The sequence below is a fragment of the Arachis stenosperma genome, chromosome 5 (genome assembly GCF_014773155.1).
Source record: "Arachis stenosperma cultivar V10309 chromosome 5, arast.V10309.gnm1.PFL2, whole genome shotgun sequence".
Lineage (NCBI taxonomy): Eukaryota > Viridiplantae > Streptophyta > Magnoliopsida > Fabales > Fabaceae > Arachis > Arachis stenosperma.
The window spans coordinates 46,220,085-46,241,458 of NC_080381.1; the positions used below are offsets into that span (position 1 = coordinate 46,220,085).

The 21,374-nt window shown below is 34.6% G+C and overlaps 1 long non-coding RNA gene and 1 other non-coding gene across 4 annotated transcripts; one reads left to right on the forward strand and one right to left on the reverse strand.

Moving 5' to 3' along the window:
- Positions 1 to 381: 381 nt before the first annotated feature.
- Positions 382 to 12,127, reverse strand: LOC130982989 (uncharacterized). Of its 3 annotated transcripts, none has more exons than XR_009087224.1 (5): positions 11,968 to 12,127; positions 11,819 to 11,873; positions 11,674 to 11,712; positions 11,534 to 11,589; positions 382 to 958 (listed from the first exon to the last, which is right to left on the reverse strand). It is a non-coding gene; the product is annotated as an uncharacterized LOC130982989 (long non-coding RNA). The 3 variants fall into 3 exon arrangements; XR_009087222.1 differs by lacking the exon at positions 382 to 958 and adding an exon at positions 3,834 to 4,281; XR_009087223.1 differs by lacking the exon at positions 382 to 958 and adding an exon at positions 5,269 to 5,813.
- An 8,209-nt stretch (positions 12,128 to 20,336) lies between these two features.
- LOC130932288 (small nucleolar RNA R71) lies at positions 20,337 to 20,444 on the forward strand. The gene has a single exon (XR_009067445.1). It is a non-coding gene; the product is annotated as a small nucleolar RNA R71 (small nucleolar RNA).
- The last annotated feature ends 930 nt before the right edge of the window (positions 20,445 to 21,374 follow it).

Below are 21,374 nucleotides of genomic sequence, written 5' to 3' on the forward strand. Positions count from 1 at the left end.
AGCTTCTGTTGTGTTTCTTGGGCTTTGAGGCCTTTCTCTGATTTCTTTTTGCTTTGGGTTTATGATCCATAATCCTGATGAGGCTGCTGATCCAATTCTGTAACATTCATTGAGCCAACTTAGTGATAATCAAGTAATGACACATGACTCAACAAATTGAAATTCCAGACTCATCAATTCTTCATGATTTTGGCGTTCATAGGTGAGAATGATGATGAGTGTCAGGGGTCATCACATTCATCAAGTTGAGGAACAAGTGATATCTTAGAATAAGAATAAGCTGAATTGAATAGAAGAACAATAGTAATTGCATTAATACTCAAGGTACAGCAGAGCTCCACACCTTAATCTATGGTGTGTAGAAACTCTACCGTTAAAAATACATAAGAACAAGGTCTAGGCATGGCCGAATGGCCAGCCTCCCAAAGAGGGTTCAATCATAAAAACATGATCAAAAGATGATCGGAAGATTGAAAGATTCTTCAAATACAATAGCAAAAGGTCCTATTTATAGAGAACTAGTAGCCTAGGGTTTACAAAAATGAGTAAATGACGTAAAAATCCACTTCCGGGCCCAGTTGGTGTGTGCCTGGGCTGAGCATTGAAGCTTCCATGTGTAGAGACTTTTCTTGGAGTTAAACGCCAGCTTTTGTGCCAGTTTGGGCGTTTAACTCCCACTTTTGTGCCAGTTCCGACGTTTAACGCCGGGAATTCTGAAGCTAACATGGAACGCCTATTTTGGCCATCAAATCTCGGGTAAAGTATGAACTATTATATATTGCTAGAAAGCCCTGGATGTCTACTTTCTAACTCAATTAAGGGCGCGCCAATTGGGCTTCTGTAGCTCCGGAAAATCCACTTCGAGTGCAGGGAGGTCAGAATCCAATAGCATCTGCAGCCCTTTTCAGCCTCTGAATCAGATTTTTGCTCAGGTCCCTCAATTTCAGCCAGAAAATACCTGAAATCACAGAAAAACACACAAACTCATAGTAAAGTCCAGAAAAGTAAATTTTAAATAAAAACTAATAAAAATATAATAAAAACTAACTAAAACATACTAAAAGCATACTAAAAACAATGCCAAAAAACGTATAAATTATCCGCTCATCAGTAGCTAACCTTGGACAGTCCTTCCATGTGCGCATCCCCAAAAGTCTATGCATATAATCACAATCATGCATTTATCATCTCATTGGGGGAAAGTTTCGGGGAGTTAAAGTGTTCGGCCACCTCTTACGATATAGAGTCAACAGAGTATCGAGTTTCAACCTAGACAAAGTAGTGACAAGCCACTGCATCTACCCAGAAAAACTCATATCTCAGAGAAATAGAAGTGCATATGCCATAATCATTTATATCAATCAATTGTTATCAATACAACCTTCATTCATAATAATTTTGACATTCTGCACATCCTCAGTCAATTAACATTAATTTCATCATCATTCATACCATATTCAACTTCATTTAAAGTTCTTAATTCAAGTTCTTCCCTTCACAACCTCCCTCCATGGTATACTCTTTCCCTCATACTTAAAAACTAGGGATTGGGCCTTAAAAGGTAGTCATAACGGTTTAGAAAGCTAGAGAATCGGTTAAACATTCAAAAATATTATTTTTAGCCAAAACAGGAGTTCTGCATACACATTCCATGTGTCGCGTATGCGGGGCTGTGAATTTTTCCATCTCGCGTACGTGACCCTTGTCTGCGTACATGAGCCCCTTGGACAGGGAAGCCTCCCCGCATCGCGTGATATTGCCCATGTACGCGAGCCTGTAATTCTTCCTATTCCGCATACGCATGTACACACTCACGTATGCGGAGCGTCTAGGCAGAGCTCAGGGTCCGCGTCGCGTGTGTGTTCGCATATGCATGCCCAGCAAAAGTTGCAAAAAAATGTTAAGTCTGTAGAAATCAATTCTTCATACCAAACTTTAAATGCGCATAACTTTTTTGTTAAAATTCATTTTTAGTCCGTTTATTAAACGACATAAACTTCACGGACCCAATTTTATTTGAAATAAGTTTGTCAAAATTTGAAGGTTCGGAAGCCAAGTTATGGCCCGCCAAAGTTGGTCAAAAATCAAGTTTTACCAAAAACACCAAAACCTCCATTTTTTCCAAATCCTCAATTTTAAAATAAGTTTTATAACTAAAACAACACCAAACTCCCAAAAAACATACACACCTACCTTCCAACCCCCTCACCTCGTACCAACACCCAATTTTCCTTCAATCATTTAACTATCCCATATATATATATATATATATATATATATATATATATCATCTCATCATCATCATCATCATCACAATCATCATTAGACAACACATTCTCATAAATAAACTCAACATTATCACCAATGTTACTAAACCTTAACAAGTTTACATAATTCAACCTAACCTATGGTCAACTAGCCTACGTTTTCACGTTACATTACACATTATCTATGAGAAATCAAAACCATACCTCATATAATTAAAGAATTCACAAGGGTTTTGAGTTCCTTACCATTATCCACGGACAATTAGGCAAGGCCCAACAATTTTCCGTTGTTAGAGTTCACCTAAATCATCAAAACCATTCAATTCTTTAATACCCAAGACCTGAAATTTGGAGTATGGTGCAATTTTTTCTTGGCCGAAAAGTGTCACAAAAAGTGTGAAACTTGACCACTTTGAGCTTGAATTTGTGTATCTTCTTAGCCCTGCTCATATGGACTTCAAGAGGGGTTTTCTAGACATGAAAGAGAGCAATAATTCACCATGGTCACTGCTGAAAAAACCGAAAAGAATTGAGAAGGAGCAAAAGTTTACCTTGCTGAATTTTCGGTAAAAACGTAAGAAGTAGTGATAACGGGCAAGGAATTGGGATTGTATGGGTTAGTGATGCAAAATTTACAATCTAGAACTTACTGGCAAGTGCACCAGGTCGTACCAAGTAATATCTCAAGTGAGTGAGGGTCGATCCTACGAGGATTGATGGACCAAGCGACAATGATTGAGTAATTTACTTAGTCAAGCAAGCAAAAAATGATGTTTTGAGTTTTTAGTAGCATTAAATAGTAAATTCAAAGAATTAGAAGCAAGTAGTAAAATTGGTGTAAAGAATATGTGAGAAAACAGCTAAGGTTTCAAAGTTATTTATTTTTCGGATTTCTATCTCTTACAGTCTATTTTAATCATGCAAGATTCAATTCATGACAAACTATAATTAACTAAACCTTAATTCTTTAGTGATTTAGTCTCCTCTAACCTAGTTAACCGCCAATTCTTTGGTCACTTAATTTCGATTAGAGGTTTGAGTTCAATTCTAGTTTATTGGCCACAAAAATCCTAATTACCCAAATATAAGAAGATTATATGTCACGTATCCCGTTAAGTCCAGATAATTAGTGATTTAGGAGAAGTTGCTTTCAAGCTTTTGTCCAAATAAATTACTTTTTCAAGATTTAATAAGAACTCAAGTAGAAAAAGGGTTATCTTCCAATATACCCTAATCCCTAGGATGAAGAAAGAAAGCAAATTTTTGAAATTAAAATCAATACATTAATCAAAATAGAGTGACAATAGTATTAATCCATAGAATAAATAGAGCTTTTAACCTTAACAGTGGAGGTTTAATTGCTCATGGAGAAAATAAATCCTAGCAGAGAAAAGTGTGTAATTCTGAAAAGTGCGAAAGAGGAGAAGAAGAAAACCTAGGCCAAGATCTCTTTTCCTTTTATATCTAATCCTAATAAATGTAAAATATATTTTCTAAAACCTAAAATATCTTTTCTTAATTTAAAAACAAAATCTAAACCTAATTAAATCAAATGAAATCCTCAAGATTACGCTAGAGTTTTCCTGGGCCAAGAGTCTGGTGCCAAACTTGGGAATTTCCAAGTTTGGCACCACTTTGACCGCATCCAATAAGGACTTTATGAGTTTTTGGTACAAAACTTGAGTTGGATCAAGTTTCGAGCCACCAAGGCCGCATCAAATGTGGTGTATTATGAGTCTTGGCGCCAAACTTGAGTTGGATGAAGTTTGGCGCCACCTTGGTGGCTTTTGGCACCGTGATACAAGAAGAAAAGTATAAACTATTATATATCGTTGAAAAGCTCTAAAAGTTGGCTTTCTAATGCCACTAAAACTGCGTCAATTGATCTTCTGTAGCTCAAGTTATGCTTGTTGGAGTGTAAAGAGGTCAGGGTTGATAACATTATCCACTTTCTTTTCACTTGTCTTCAATTCTGTCGTCCTTATGCTTTTGCTTCTCTTTTCCTAAAATTTGCCTACAAGAATAATTAAATCAAAAGGATAAAAGAAATATTCAATTTAAGCGCCAAAACTCTCCATAATTAAGCATTATGCATTTATTTCGTATATGAAAAAGCATAGAAAAACACAACATAATCGCACGCATCAGTTGGATTCATGAAGAACACATGAAGAATAATAGAAAAACTGCTGAGATAAATGCTAAAATGCAGAGAAGAAGTGTAGGAAAATCTCTCTCTCTCTCTCTCCCTCTCTCTCTCTCTCTCTCTCTCTCTCTCCCCTCCCCAAAAACACGGTCAAAAGTGTAAAAATATGTAAAGTGTTTTGTGAATTTTGTGGCTAATACTTCCTTAAATAAAATTCTAGAGTCTTACTAAATTAATATGGTAAAAGAGGCTAGAAAATCAAAGAAGAATGGGTTGGGTTTGAGAGAGAAGGAACATGATTTTGAGGGAGAATAATCAACCTCATAATGACGTGTTTATTTACAGTCAACTGTAGTTAATTGCTCAGGGGTAAAAACACAGCATGGAGGGTAAACTGAGATAATCTTAGTCCAGAGACTGAGAGGAAGGGGTGAGTTGCTTGGGTGGCAAGTAAGAGAATTCGAGGTCTATAGGAGTTGTTTGCAGAATATTAGTTAGAAATTCGATTCGGGGTAACTTTTACCATGTGGTAAAATAATTAATGGCTTTGATTTATTCGTAAAGAAATAAATCATGAATAAATGTCTAAGATTAATCTTGGGACACAATTACCAAGGTAGAAATTATTTTTAACACTGGTTATGAGATTTTCAGGTGCTAACTTTCTCTTGGTGCATGTAAAACTATCACTAATAGTGAATTCTCAGCTCAAAAGTCTCTAGTGAGAAAAATAAACTAACGGCAATCAAGTATTCACTTTTTACTAGTCAAATTTTGACTTAGAGGAATTAATTACCCTCATAAAGTCAAGTTTGACTTATTAATTATGTTTTTTAATTTATTTTCATTTTTTTATCATTGGGCCTGCCCTCAATAATTCTTGTTGAGCCGTAGTTCAAAATTTGCGGAATAAGTTACAAAATAGCCCGAAAAGTCAATTTATAAAAAATTATGTTCTTGCACCCATTTAGGGTCCTTCTCCTCAGATGAGGTAATAGGTCCTTCAGCCTCATCAAAGCGAATACCCATCTTAGAGGGTCGAACTGTACTGCCAGCAGAACAACAGGAAAGGGATCCATATGAAGCTCTGCTAGCGCATCGAGCTGCAGATCAACATGGAGCCCCAAAGGATGGAACATCTCCTGGTAGTAGTGTGGAGGAAAAGCATGATGAGTACCTCCAGGATTTAGGGTGGAAAGTGGAAAATGATACGGCTAGCCTGAGTTAAAGTTCGGACAATAGAGTGGAAAAATAAAAGGACAATCGCGGAATAGATACATCTGGGTATGTGGCTCTCCCCAAATGATGGTGTTCTCCAGCATAAGGTCCTTGTAAGTAAATCCTATTGACATCTCAATAAACAGAACTCCTATGCCAGCGATTTTCACCGTGCGATCCATCTGTAGGAAAAAGAGGAGGAAAGGGGTGAGAACCAACAATTCCTAACAAGGTACTGACAAAATGAAGGGGGCAAATCGTATATCGTTCTTAGGGCACAACTCTAACGTAAAAGATCTTCGTAAAATTTATTGTGTTAACCTTGGTTCAATGTCTATTCTTCATTCGATTATCATAGTTCGAGTCTCTCATTAACTACACTCCAGTCTTTGTCAGTATACGAGTAACCGCAATAGAAACAAACATAGACAATTAACAAAAATACAAAAAATAGGCACAAATACAAACACGAAAAACATGTATAGTGTTCAAACACAGAAAATACTACAACTAATATAATGTATATCTGTCCTAAGTAGGCCTTGCGCCCGTACATTGGTGGCTACCTGCAACCTAACGTTTTTTAGGACTAATCCCAGATATGATTTCTCAACTGCGTATTTTTAGCTTACATGACATCATGAGTAGAAATATGTACATTCAAGACACTAAAAAATTCTCACAGAACTTAACACCATTATATAATCCCAGTTGAAAAACAATTTCTAACATAAGGTGGGAATCCCCACATCATCTGATATTGGACAAGCAAAAAACTTCCGCTTTGCCAGGCGGTCATAAGTATCTTGTGGCTTTAATTCATTTTTTTAAGGCGTCTTAGTTTATCGTTCCTCTTTATACGCTAAGGAACCCTTTTTTCTCTTAGTCTTTTTTTTTTATATTTATCATAATGCCATTTTTTGTTCTTAGTCTTTATAAATATCTTAAATTCTCTTTTCATAGATCATTGTATCTTTTAATCTTTCAAAGTGGTCATCATATCTTTTAATATCTTAATTAATTCTCTTCTTATATGATTTTTTTACTTAATATCTTCTTTATCCTTAAACTTTTATAATTTGCCTCTTTTATCGTTCTATTCTTCATTATTTATCTTAATCCACGATCTTTTACCTCAATTACCACTTTGTCATTATACCATTTTTTAAAGATTCTTATGCACTTAGTTTCTTCTTTTATCCTTTTAACATCATTAATTTCACTCTTGATTACATTTATACTCTTCTTTTATTCATAAGCAGGGACGGATACATGGAGGCAAGTGGAGGCCTAGGCCTCCAATTTTTTACAAAAAAAAGTTAATAGTAAAATTTAAGAAGTCCAACTCATAAAATATAATAATTTTTAAAATTTTTTAAATTCCTAAATTGGCTAAACAGAATACTAGATTACTTTTCTTCCTTTATTCCTTTTGGCTTTTGACGTTTAGGTTTTCTTTTGAAATTAAAGCCATAGCCCATAGCCACGCACGATGCCCTTCACTCCTCTAAGTCACTGACCACTGTCTCACAACGGTACAACTACATACAAGGTATATTTTATTATATATTTTAAATTTTAAATTTTTTATTATATATCTTAAACAGTTACTATGCAGATTCTATTGTTCTTGTTGATATATATCTGTGTACTGTGTGACTGTGTATATTATTAATTTGTCTACTAGTTTTTTTATTTTTTATTTTTTATTTTTAGTAAAATTGATAGTGACTCGATAAGAAAATATTATTAATTTGTTATTGATGTTTAATTAATAAAAAATATTTAGACTTTATTTATTCATGTGAGTATATAATTATTTGAATTTTTTTTCAGGTAAAAAGAAACTAGAACATTTTACGATGAGAAAGCAAAGTAATACTAATGTAATTTTTAAGAGAAAAGCTGCTGATAATGTTAGAGTTCAAACAAGGCAACCCTCTAATCTTATTTCACAAGAAGTTCAAGTAAGTGAACTCTCTAATCTTACTCAAAATACACATCAACATGAAGCCAAAATTCCAAGATTAGAAAGAGATGTTGATATCTCTTTACTAGAAAGGGATCCAGGAAAACAACGTCCAATTTGGCAGTATAATGTCAATGAACGTGATAAGATTCGTAGAGCATACATAATAACGGCCATACCAACCAACAAATATTAGTTATCCAGCTTCTGGTAATAACAATCACCGTCGATATTTTTAATTTTCTTGGTTTAAGAAATTTTCAAGTTGGTTAGAATATTCACCAGAAAAAGATGCTGCTTATTGTTTGCCTTGCTACTTGTTTAGTAAATATGACAGTGCTCGCAATGATGGAAAAAATGCATTTTCAGAGTTAGGATTTAGTAATTGGAAGAAAGTAAACAATGGAGTAAATTGTGCATTTGTATGTCACGAGGGTTCTATTTCTAATTCTCCCCATAATTTATGTGTGAAATCTTATGATGATTTAGTGGCTCATTCTAAGCATATAGACAAAGTTCTTGATAGGCATAGTGATGAAACTATTACAAATAACCGCTTAAGGTTGAAGACATCTATTGATGCTATTCGATGGCTTGCATTTCAAGCATGTGCATTTAGAGGCGACGATGAAAGTCCTGGATCTTTGAATAGGGAAAATTTTATTGAGTTAATTAAGTTTTTAGCTTCATGTAATCAAAATGTTAATAATGTTATCCTTGAAAATGCTCCTAAAAATGCTCAATATATATCTCCCGGTATTCAAAAAGATATATTACATATCTTTGCTAGAAAAGTGCGTGCAACAATTCGAGAAGAAATTGGTGATTCTAAATTTTGTATAATTATTGATGAAGCAAGAGATGAGTTAAAGCGAGAATAAATGTCTGTGGTTTTGAGATTTGTAGACAAGCACGATTGTGTTCAAGAAAGATTTTTTAATCTTATACATGTTTCTGATACGTGTTCTTTGACATTGAAAACAGAAATTTCATCAGCTCTTTCTCGTCATAATCTTGATGTTCAAAATCTTAGAGGACAAGAGTATGATGGAGCTAGTAATATGCGTGGTGAATAGAATGAATTGCAAGCTCTATTTTTGAAAGATTGTCCTTTTGCTTATTACATTCATTGTTTTGCTCATCGATTACAATTAGCACTTGTTTCTACAACCAAAATTTGTTATGTTCATTAATTCTTTTCAAAACTTACCCTAATTGTGAATGTTGTGACTGTTTCTCCTAAACATCATGATCAGTTAAGGGTTTCTCAAGCAAAGAATATTACAAACTTAATTGCCAATGATCAAATTGTAACAGGTAGTGGACTTAATCAAATTGGTACTTTGCAAAGAGCTGGAGATACTAGATGGGGGTCTCATTTGAATTCTGTACGTAGCTTGCTATGCATGTTTGATGCTACTTGTGAAGTTCTTGAAAAAAGCAGTGAAGAAGGTAATTTCTCCACTCGTGGTGATGCTAATGTTGCTTATGATGCTATCACATCCTTTAAATTTGTCTTTTTTTTACATTTAATGAGAAATATTTTGGAAGTTAATCATGATCTTTGTCAAGCTTTGCAACGAAAAGATCAAGACATATTGAATGCTTTAACTCTGGTTTCTACTACCAAGACTTTAATCCAACGAATGATAGAATCAAGTTGGAAAGCTTTCATAAAAGAAGTTATATTATTTTATGAGAAACATGAAGTTGAAGTTCCTGATATGAATGCAATGCATATTCCTAGAAGAGGCCGAACTCACAAAATTATTGACCAAATTTCAGTGGAGCATCATTACCGTGTTAATTTATTTTTGGCTGTAATTGATACATAGTTGCAAGAGATTAATGGAAGATTCAATGATAATATGGTGAAATTGCTTACTTTAAGTTCAACTTTAGATTCCAGAGAAAATTATAAGCTCTTCAATGTCAACAAAATATGTGAATTAGTAGAACAGTTTTATCCATACAACTTTAGTGACCAAGAGAAATTTCACATTAGAATGCAAGCTCAACATTATGAACTTGATGTTCCTAATCATGTTGAGTTAACTAACTTTTGCACAATTTCGGAGTTATGTCAAAGATTAACGAAGACAAGAAAATCTTTAACATATCCTTTGATTGATCGTTTGATTCGCTTGGTATTAACTCTCCCTGTTTCAACTGCTACAACTGAGAGATCTTTTTCAGCTATGAATATTGTGAAGAATAGACTCAGAAACAAAATAAAAGATGAATTTCTTGCTAATTGTCTTTTGATTTATTTTGAAAAGAAAATTGCTAAAAAATTTGATACCGATTCTATTATCGATAAATTTTATGATATGAAGAATCGACATGTACCACTTCGTTAGTAAAAAGTACACATATTTTTTGTACTTTAAATATATATTTTCTATCAATATATTTTTGTAATGCATCTTACATTATAATTTATTTATATATTTTTTAATATTATATATGTTATTGTCCCACAATAACATTTCTGGATTCGTTCCTATTCATAAGCTCACTTTTATCACTAATACTTTTATGAAATGTCTTTTATATTCCTAGTTCATCAATATTTAAATTTTACTCTTTTGTCTTTTATCGTAATTATTACTTTGTCTTCTAATCTTTTCTTAGAGATTTGAATTATGTCCCTTTTTTTCCATAGTTTTCCTTTTTATCCTAGTTACTTTATGGCTGACGATCTTCTATTGTCTTTATTCAACTTTTACTATACTAATCCTATATTTTTTAATAATTACTGTTTTATTTCTAATTTCCTACAGTTCTTAATTTTACTATTTTAACCTTATATCTTATTAAAGTGACTATTTTGCCCATAAGGTTCATAGTTATCCAAATTAACGTTATCTTTTTACCAAGCGACTAATTTACCCCTAAGTTAGATAATTAGTTATTTTATAGTTATCTTTTTTTTCTAAATAACTAATTTACCACTAACTTTTCTAAAGTTACTAACTTAACTTTATTCTTTTTCCTAATAATTATTTTATCTAATATTTTTTTCGAAGTTATTAATTTATCTTTAATCTTTTTACTAAATGACTATTATATCCTTATATTTTCATATTCACTTATTTTAACTTTTTCTTTTATCAAAATAACTAATTTACCCTTCATTTCTCTCAACTTCCTATTTTAACTTGAATCTTCTTACTAAAGATGTATTTATCTTTTTTTTTGCCTAATAAATTACCATTTTACTCCTTAGTAAAAAGATTAAAGATAAATTAATAACTTCGAAAAAAATATTTTAACTTTTTCTTTTATCAAAATAACTAATTTACCCTTCATTTCTCTCAACTTCCTATTTTAACTTGAATCTTCTTACTAAAGATGTATTTATCTTTTTTTTTGCCTAATAAATTACCATTTTACTCCTAACTTTTGATTCTTCTATTTTATTTTGTTATATTTATACTTTTAATCCTAAACTCTACTAAAATTATTATTTATGCTTAATTAATTTCATTAATCACTTCTTTATGAGTTCTTATCTTGATTTTCAACCTAAGTAAAGTTATAAGTCAATTCTAAGGGCATAAATATGTTCCATTTTCAACATATATGTTTCTATGACATTTTCAAGTCTCTTGAAGGCCCTTTTTCTAAATCTTTCATTCTTTTACTCTCTTAAACATTATGAGCATCATTTTCTGATCTCTTCTCTTAATTTCTTAACTTTTATGAAGTTATGTTCTTGCCCCAAGTGCACATCACATTCGGCCATCATACATCATTAGACATATCCATTAAAATTCATATTAGACATCATCAACATACTTTAATATTTCATTCATCATACAAGCATCATTAAACACACTCATAATCAGCAATCATCACCAAAACATCATTAGAACATCAATAAATACATTTCATCCAAAGAAGAGAATTTCTAACTATCATAATCTTTACCTTGTCTTATAAGCTCCTTAATTTACTTCTTGCAATTTCTTGATCACTTCTTCCTCCTAAATCATAATTAACAAAATTCTTAAGTACTTTAAGGCCTTATCGCCAAATATTCATTGAAGAGGAAAGAAGAGATTTCTCACCCTTGAAGCTTGAGTGTTGTGTGTGCACTCCTTGATGATCTAGAGCCATAATTATAAACAAGTTATTTCTTTAAAAAAATACTTCATAATCCTTACAGTTGGAAGGTCGAATTCATCAAGAAAAGAGGAAAGAAAACCTACTTACCTCTTGAGATTGGAAGTGATACTTCCTCACTTTTAAAGATTTTAAAGATGATTTCCTAGGCAAGAGAAATAAAAAATGATTCACTTTTCTTTAGGCATGATGACCGAATCTATAATAATGGAAGAAAAGGGAGATTTTTGTTGGTAAACCTTTAAGAATTTTACAAGAGAATAGAGAGCAGGATGAGAGGAAGAGATTGGTTGGAATGATTCTTGAATATGAGCTCTTGACTTTTTGAAATTTGGCTCCAAGGTGACATGAATATGTGAACTCTCTTTATTTTCACCTTAGTTACTCTAGTGATGTTGTGTAATGAGAATGAGTTATTAAGATGAGAAAGAGAGAGAAAGCAACAGTTGGAATGGGAGAGATAAGGTTTATTCCTCACATATTTTTAATTAGTTTTTTTTCTCTCATATCATTATCTAACTTTTCATTCTTGATAACTAAGAGAAAAAATCTAAAATGTGATGGAAGTAAATAAAGAGGGAGAAGCCGAAGTATGGTGAAGAGAAGAGTGAGAAATTAGCTTATGTGATGAAATCCTTGTGACATAATGAAGATTATCTTATGTTAATTTATCACAAGCTCTTTTCTCTTTCTTCTCTTTCTGTATTCCTTGGTTCTTAAGACATAAGATTTGAAGATATGATATATTAGAGAGAGAGAGAGGGGGGACTGGTTTTCAGAGAAGAGATAAGTGAGAGATAATTAGTTCGTATGATGAAACATTGGTTACATAATCATGTTCGTTTTTAATTAATTCACCACATGGTAAAATTAATATGTGGTGGACAATGGTTTATGAAAGGAGAATGAATGTCAAACTTATGGCTATGATTGATTTTGGGAGGATAATTACTAAAAGGGATAATTATTTGATCTCTTATTTTTACTGTACAAAATACATTAGATAATTATACTAATATAAAAAATAGAGGAGTGTTACATATACAAGTCTTTTTGACTTACAAGTCTTACAAGTTACTAGGCCTTTTAATGCGTTATTCAACGTTTCCTGTTTTCAAAGCGCTACACTCAGAACGGTTCTTCTTCTTCTTCTTCTTCTTCTTCTTCTTCTTCTTCTTCTTCTTCTTCTTCTTCTTTTTTCGATTTTCATGGTTTCTGAAATCAAGCTTTGAAATCGTTTTGAAAAAGAAGAAGCAGCAGAAGATGAGGAGAAAGAGAAAGAGTTCTAAATTATGCAACAAATTTTGGGTGTATTTCTTAAATACTTTGGGTGTATTTTTCGTAATCCTTTGGGTGTATTTCTGTAATCCTTTTGAAGATAATGGAACTTCAGAAATACACCCAAACGATTACAGAAGTACACCCAAAATGATTACAGAAATACACCCAAAGGATTATAGAAATATACCCAAACGGTTACAGGAATTCACCCAAACGATTATAGAAAATACACCCAAAGGATTACAGAAAATACACCCAAAGGATTTAAAGAAATACACCCAAAATTCGTTAAAATACATCTTATGCATAATTCAGAACTCTTTCTCTTTCTCCTCCTCATCTTCTACTGCTTCTTCTTCTTCAAAAACGATTTCACCATGAAAAATCGAAAAAAAAAGATAAAACAGAGAGAAAAGAACGTAAATGAAGAAGAAGAGGAAGACGATGAAGAAGAACGTGCAGAAACGAAAGAAAAGGAGAAGAAGAAGAGTAGGAGGAAGAAGAACATGCAGCAAAAAGAAGAAGAAGGAGAAAGAGAAGGCAAGAAACGAAAGAAAAGAAGAAGAAAAAGACGAAGAGGAAGAAGAATGGTTGAAAGCGTATTTTGAACGTTAGTTTTAATTGAACTTGTAAGGCTTACAAGCCTTAATCGCTTGTATGCGAAGAATTACTCTAAAAGATACTGATATAGTAAATTATCCTAACTCCAAAATATTTTTAAAATATTTTGATAAAACTAAATTGATCAAGAAATATAGTAAAATATTTTTATCAGATGAATTTGGATTCGGTTATTATTTGAAAGTCATCATTAAAGAGTTCTATTTTATCTTAAATATAAAATATTATTTTATTGGGTAACTCTTTTGTTAATATATTTTATCAAGGCTGGCCTCGTTAAATCAAAATGAACAGTAATGCTCGGTTTTTGCAAATTTCAATCGTAGAAAGTCCAAAAAAATGTCCTACGAAAAATTAAGTTCTTAAAGCGAAAATTTTTTAAGATGTTGTGATAAGAGTTGAGTTGAATGCTTATTAATATATGGACGGCTCAGTTTTTTAATGAAACAACATTTAACGAAATTTAAAAATTTAAAATTTCGTACATATATAAATAGAGGCTTAGTCTCAGATAAAAGAACACATAAGCAATAAACAAAAAATAATTTTTTCTCTTTACTTTTTAACTTATTGAATACTTCTTTCTCTCTTTATATGTATATACATTACAATATATAATATTAGTAAATACATATAAGAATTATTATTGAATTAATTATATTAGAATCTTCTATTTATACATCTTTATTTTATATTTAGTATATCTTTATTTATACAACACGTTATCAGCACCAGACTCTGATCAAATTTTTAGGAAGATTCAAGTAACAAATTTTTATTATGTCGAAACTCTCTCATCTTGAATTCAATGCTCTTGATATATCTAGAAACAATTATTTATCATGGATATTAGATGCTGAAATCTATCTTGATTCAATGGATCTTGGAGATACCATTAAGGTTGAAAATAATGCATCCCAGAAGGATAAAGCCAAAGCCATGATTTTCCTTCGTCGTTATTGGTACACGAAATCGTGATACACAACTTCGTGCAGCTGACCAGCAAGTGCACTGGGTCATCCAAGTAATACCTTACGTGAGTAAGGGTCGATCCAACGGAGATTGTCGGCTTGAAGCAAGCTATGGTCACCTTGTAAATCTCAGTCAGGCAAATTCAAATGGTTATGGGATTTTGATAATTAAAATAACAAAATAGAACATAAGATAAGATAGAAGTACTTATGCAATTCATTGGTGGGAATTTCAGATAAGCGTATGAAGATGTTTTGTCCCTCTGAGCCTCTGCTTTCCTACTGCCTTCATCCAATCATTCATACTCCCTTCCATGGCAAGCTGTATCTAAGTGGATCACCGTTGTCAATGGCTATCATCCATCCTCTCAGTGAAAATGGTCCTCTACGGTTTCCTGCATGGCTAATCAGTTGTCGGTTCTCGATCGTGTCGGAAAAAGATCCCTTGATCCTTTTGCGCACTATCACTACGCCCCACAGTCGCGAGTTTGAAGCGCGTCATACTCATCCCATCCCAGATCCTACTCGGAATACCACAAACAAGGTTTAGACTTTTTGGATCTCAAGAATGCTGCCCATTTGATTCTAGCTTATACCACGAGGACTCTAATCGTACGGAATGGAAGGCTCTATTGTCAGGAGAGGCAACCATGCGTCGTGGACCAGGCCAAGAGATACACACTCAAGCTCTCGCAGATGGAACGGAGGTAGTTGTCAGGCACGCGTTCATAAGGAAGGATGATGATGAGTGTCACGGATCATCACATCCATCAGGTTGAAGTATGAGTGAATATCTTAGAACAAGAATAAGCTTGAATTGAATAGAAAACAGTAGTAATTGCATTAATTCATGAGGAATAGTAGAGCTCCACACCTTAATCTATGATGTGTAGAAACTCCACCGTTGAAAATACATAAGAATAAGGTCCAGGCATGGCCGAATGGCCAGCCTCCTAAAAGTGATCAAAAGATCAAAAGATGATCCAAAGATGAAAATACAATAGTAAAAGGTCCTATTTATAGTGAACTAGTAACCTAGCGTTTACAGAAATAAGTAAATGATGCAGAAATCCACTTCCGGGGCCCACTTGTTGTGTGTTTGGGCTGAGCATTGAAGCTTTCACGTGCATAGGCTTTTCTTGGAGTTAAACGCCAGCTCTGATTCCAGTTTGGGCATTTAACTCCAGCTTTTATGCCATTTTGGGCGTTTTACGCCAGAATTTTTATGCTAACTTGGAACGCCAGTTTGGGCCATCAAATCTCGGGCAAATCATAGACTATTATAAATTTCTGGAAAGCCCAAGATGTCTACTTTTCAACACAATTGAGAGGGCGCCAATTGGGCTTTTGTAGCTCCAGAAAATCCATTTCGAGTGCAGGGAGGTCAGAATCCAACAGCATCTGCAGTCCTTTTTCAGCCTTTGAATCAGATTTTTGCTCAGGTTCCTCAATTTCAGCCAGAAAATACTTGAAATCACAGAAAAACACACAAACTCATAGTAAAGTCCAGAAATGTGATTTTTGCATAAAAAATAATAATTATATACTAAAAACTAACTAAATCATACTAAAAACTACCTAAAAATAATATCAAAAAGCGTATAAATTATCCGCTCATCACAAAACCAAACTTAAATTGTTGCTTGTCCGCAAGCAACTGAAAACAAAATAGGATCAAAAGAAGAGAATATACAATAAATCTCACAATATCAATGAAACTTAGTCCCAATTAGATGAGCGGGGCTAGTAGCTTTTTGCTTCTAAACAGTTTTGGCATCTCACTTTATCCTTTGAAATTTAGAATGATTGGCATCTATAGGAACTCAGAATTTAGATAGTGTTATTGATTCTCCTAGTTCATTACGTTGATTCTTGAACACAGCTACTTTATGACTCTTGGTCGTGACCCTAAGCACCTTGTTTTCCAGTATTACCACCGGATACAGAAATGCCACAGACACATAACTAGGTAAACCTTTCCAGATTGTGACTCAACTTTGCTAAAGTCCCTAGTTAGAGGTGTCCAGAGTTCTTAAGGACACTCCTTTGCTTTGGACCACGACTTTAACCACTCAGTCTCAAGCTTTTCACTTGGACCTTCATGACACAAGCACATGGTTAGGGATAGCTTGATTTAGCCGCTTAGGCCAGGATTTTATTCCTTTGGGCCCTCCTATCCATTAATGCTCAAAACCTTGAATCCCTTTTTACCATTGCCTTTTGGTTTAAAGGGCTATTGGCTTTTTCTGCTTGCTTTTTCTTTTTCTTTCTTTTTCTTTTTTCGCCTCTTTTTTTTTCGCAAGCTTTGTTTTTCACTGCTTTTTCTTGCTTTAAGAATCAATTTCATAATTTTTTTCAGATTATCAATAACATTTGTCCTTTTTCATCATTCTTTCAAGAGCCAACAATTTTAACATTCATAAACTTCACTATAAAAAATATGCACTGTTCAAGCATTCATTCAGAAAACGAAAAGTATTGCCACCACATCAACATAATTAAACCAATTTCAAGATAGAATTCGAAATCCATGTACTTCTTGTTCTTTTGCAATTAAAATAATTTATTTAAGAAAGGTGACTGATTCATGGAATTATTCATAGCTTCAAGACATAGACACTAGACATTAATTATCATGTAATAAAGACACAAACATAGACAAAATATCAAGCATAAAAATCGAAAAACAGAAAAATAAGAACAAGGATATTAAAGAACGGGTCCACCTTAGGGATGGCGGCTAGTTCTTCTTCTTGAAGATCCTATGGAGTGCTTGAGCTCCTCAATGTATCTTCCTTACCTTTGTTGCTCTTCCCTCATGGCTATTTGATCCTCCATCCTTAGTACTTTTGGTGCTCCTATCCTTAGTTACTCCATATTAGAACTCAAATCCCCCAAAGAGGTGTTGAGTTGCTCCCAATAGTTGTGTGGAGGAAAATGCATCCCTTGAGGTATCTCAGGGATTTCTTGATGAGGGACTTTCTCATGCTCTTGTTGAGGTTCAAGAGTGGGCTCTCCTGTTTGCTCCATCCTATTTTTAGTGATGGGCTTGTCCTCTTCAATGAGGATGTCTTCCTCTATGACAATTCCAGCTGAATTGCATAGGGATCACCTTTTTCTTCGCCACAACTTCATAGAAGTGGTCTTGATGGACCTTTGAGATGAATCTCTCCATCTCCCATGACTCGAATGTGGAAGCAACTGTCTTTTCTTTCCTCTTTCTAGAGGTTTCTCTGGCCTTAGGTGCCATAAATGGTTATAGAAACACAAAAAGCAAGGCTTTTTCCACACCAAACTTAAAAGGGTTGCTCGTCCTCGAGCAAAAGAAGAAAGAAGGGAGGAGAAGAAGAAGAAAATGGAGGAGATAGAGAGGTGTGAATGGTTCGGCCAAGTGGGGAAAGAAGTGTTTATGATGTGTGAAAATGAAGGATGGATGAGGGGTTTATATAGAAGTGGAAAGAGAGGGTATGGTTCGTGTGTGAGGATTGGGTTGGGAGGGAAAGTTTTTGAATTTTGAATGGTGGGGTAGGTGGGGCTTTTGGGGAAGAGTGGTTGGATGTGAGCGGTGAAGAGGTGATGGGGAAGAGAGATAGAGATAATTGGTAAAGGGTGTTATTGGAATATGTGAAGAAGAAAGAGAGTGAGTTGAGGTTTGTGGGGATCCTATGGGGTCCACAGATCCTGAGGTGTCAAAGATTTTTCATCCCTACACCATTCTGGCGTTAAACGCCAGTTTCTCTTTCTTTTCTGGTGTTAAACGCTAGTCCTTCTTCCTTTTCTAGCGTTAAACGCCAGTCTGGTGCCCATTTCTAGTGTTAAACGCCCAGAATGGTGCCAGACTGGGCGTTTAACGCCCATTCTGCTACCCTTACTGGCATTTAAACGCCAGTAAGCTCCTCTACTAGGGTGTGCTATTTTTAATGCTATTTTTGAATTTTCTTTGGTTTTTGTAGTTGTTTTAATGACTCCACATGATCATCAACCTAAGAAAAACATAAAATAACAATGGAAAATGGAAACTTAACATAAATAATAATTGGGTTGCCTCCCAACAAGCGCTTCTTTAATGTCAATAGCTTGACAGTGGGCTCTCATGTAGCCTCACAAATACTCAAAGCATGATTATGGTCTCCCAAGACTAAACTTAGAGTTTAAATGTGGAGGCTCTGTTTGACTCTGTATTGAGAGAAGCTTTTCATGCTTCCTCTTCATGGTTGAAGAGGTAGATCCTTGAGCCTTAAATACAAGGTAATCCTCATTCACTTGAAGGACCAACTCTCCTCTGTCAACATCTATCACAGCTTTTGCTGTGGCTAGGAAGGGTCTGCCAAGGATGATGGATTCATCCTCATTCTTTCCAGTGTCCAGGATTATAAAGTTAGCAGGGATGTAAAGGCTTTCAACATTTACTAAGATATCCTCTACAAGTCCATAAGCCTGTTTTCTTGAATTATCTGCCATCTCTAGTGAGATTCTTGTTGCTTGTACCTCAAAGATCCCTAGTTTTTCCATTACAGAAAGTGGCATGAGGTTTACACTTGACCTCAGGTCACACAGAGCCTTCTCAAAGGTTATGGTGCCAATGGTGCAAGGTATTAAGAACCTTCCAGGGTCCGGTTTCTTCTGAGGTAATGTCTGCCTAATCAAGTCATTTAGTTCATTGCTGAGCAAGAGGGTTCATCCTCCCAAGTCTCATTACCAAATAACTTGGCATTCAGCTTCATGATTGCTCCAAGGTACTTAGCAACTTGCTCTTCAGTAATATCTTCATCCTCTTCAGAGGAAGAATACTCTTCAGAGCTCATGAATGGCAAAAGTAGGTTCAATGGAATCTCTATGGTCTCTAGATGAGCCTCAGATTCCTTTGGTTCCTCAGGAGGGAACTCCCTAGTGGTCAGTGAACGTCCCATGAGGTCTTCCTCAATGGGAATCACTACATTTCCCTCCTCTATAGGTTCGGCCATGTTGGACGTGTGGAGGGCCTTGCACTCTCTTTTTGGATTCTCTTCCGTATTACTTAGGAGAGTGCTAGGAGGAGTTTCAGTAAATTTTTTACTTAGCTGACCCACTTGTACCTCTAAATTTCTAATGGAGGATCTTGTTTCATTTATGAAACTTAATGTGGTCTTAGATAGATCAGAGACTATGGTTGCTAAGCCAGAACGATTCTGCTCAGAATTCTCTGTCTGTTGCTGAGAAGATAATGGGAAAGGTTTGCTATTGCCAAACCTGTTTCTTCCACCATGATTGTTGTTGAAGCCTTGTTGAGGCTTCTGTTGATCCTTCCATGAGAAATTTGGATGATTTCTCCATGAAGGATTATAGGTGTTTCCATAGGGTTCTCTCATGTAATTTACCTCTTCCATTGCAGGGTTCTCAAGATCATAAGCTTCTTCTTCTTCAGAGGATGCTTCTTTCGTATTGCCGGATACAGCTTACAATCCAGGCAGACTCTGAGAAATCATATTGACTTGCTGAGTCAATAATTTGTTCTGAGCCAATATGGCATTCAGAGTATCAATCTCAAGAACTTCTTTCTTCTGAGTCGTCCCATTATTCATAGGATTTCTTTCAGAAGTGTACATGAACTGGTTATTTGCCACCATTTCAATGAGTTCCTGAGCTTCTGTAGGCGTTTCCTTTAGATGAATAGATTTGCCTGCAAAATGGTCCAATGACATCTTGGATAACTCAGACAGACCATCATAAAATATACCTATGATACTCCATTCTGAAAGCATGTCAGAAGGACACCTTCTGATCAATTGCTTGTATCTTTCCCAAGCTTCATAGAGGGATTCACCTTCCTTCTGTTTGAAGGTTTGAACTTCCACTCTAAGCTTACTCATCTTTTGAGGTGGAAAGAATTTAGCTAAGAAGGCATTGACCAGCTTTTCCTAAGAGTTTAGGCTGCCTCTAGGTTGTGAGTTCAACCATATACTAGCTCTGTCTCTTACAGCAAAAGGAAAAAGCATAAGTCTGTAGACCTCGGGATCAACTCCATTGGTCTTAACAGTGTCACAGATTTGCAAAAATTTAGCCAAGAACTGATGAGGATCTTCCAATGGAAGTCCATGAAACTTACAATTCTGTTGCATAAGAGAAATTAATTGAGGCTTAAGCTCAAAGTTGTTTGCTCCAATGGCAGGAATAGAGATGCTCCTCCCATAGAAGTCGGGAGTTAGTGCAGTAAACTCACCAAGCACCTTCCTTGCATTGTTGGCATTATTGTTATTTTTGGCTGCCATGTCTTCTTCTTTTTTGAAGATTTCTGTCAGGTCCTCTCTAGAGAGTTGTGCTTTAGCCTCTCTTAACTTTCTCTTCAGAGTCCTTTCAGGTTCAGGATCAGCTTCAACAAGAATGCCTTTATCTTTGTTCCTACTCATATGAAAGAGAAGAAAACAAAGAAAGTATGGAATCCTCTATGTCACAGTATAGAGATTCCTTGATGTGTCAGAGGAAAAGAAGAATAGAAGGATGAGGTAGAGAGAGAAATTCGAATTTAGAGAGAGAGAGAGAGAGAGAGAGAGAGAGAGAGAAAGGGGGTCCGAATTATCAAAGGAGGATAAGTGTTAGTGATTAAATAGGAAGAGATGGGAGAGAGAAGAATTTCGAAAATTAAAAGGATTTTTGAAAAAGTTGTTAGTGATTTTCGAAAATTGGGAGTGGAAAAGTGGTTAGGTGGTTTTGAAAAAGATAAGAAATAGTGATTAGTTGAAAAAGATTTGAAAATAATTTTGAAAAGATACAAAGTTAGAAAAAGATTTTGAAAT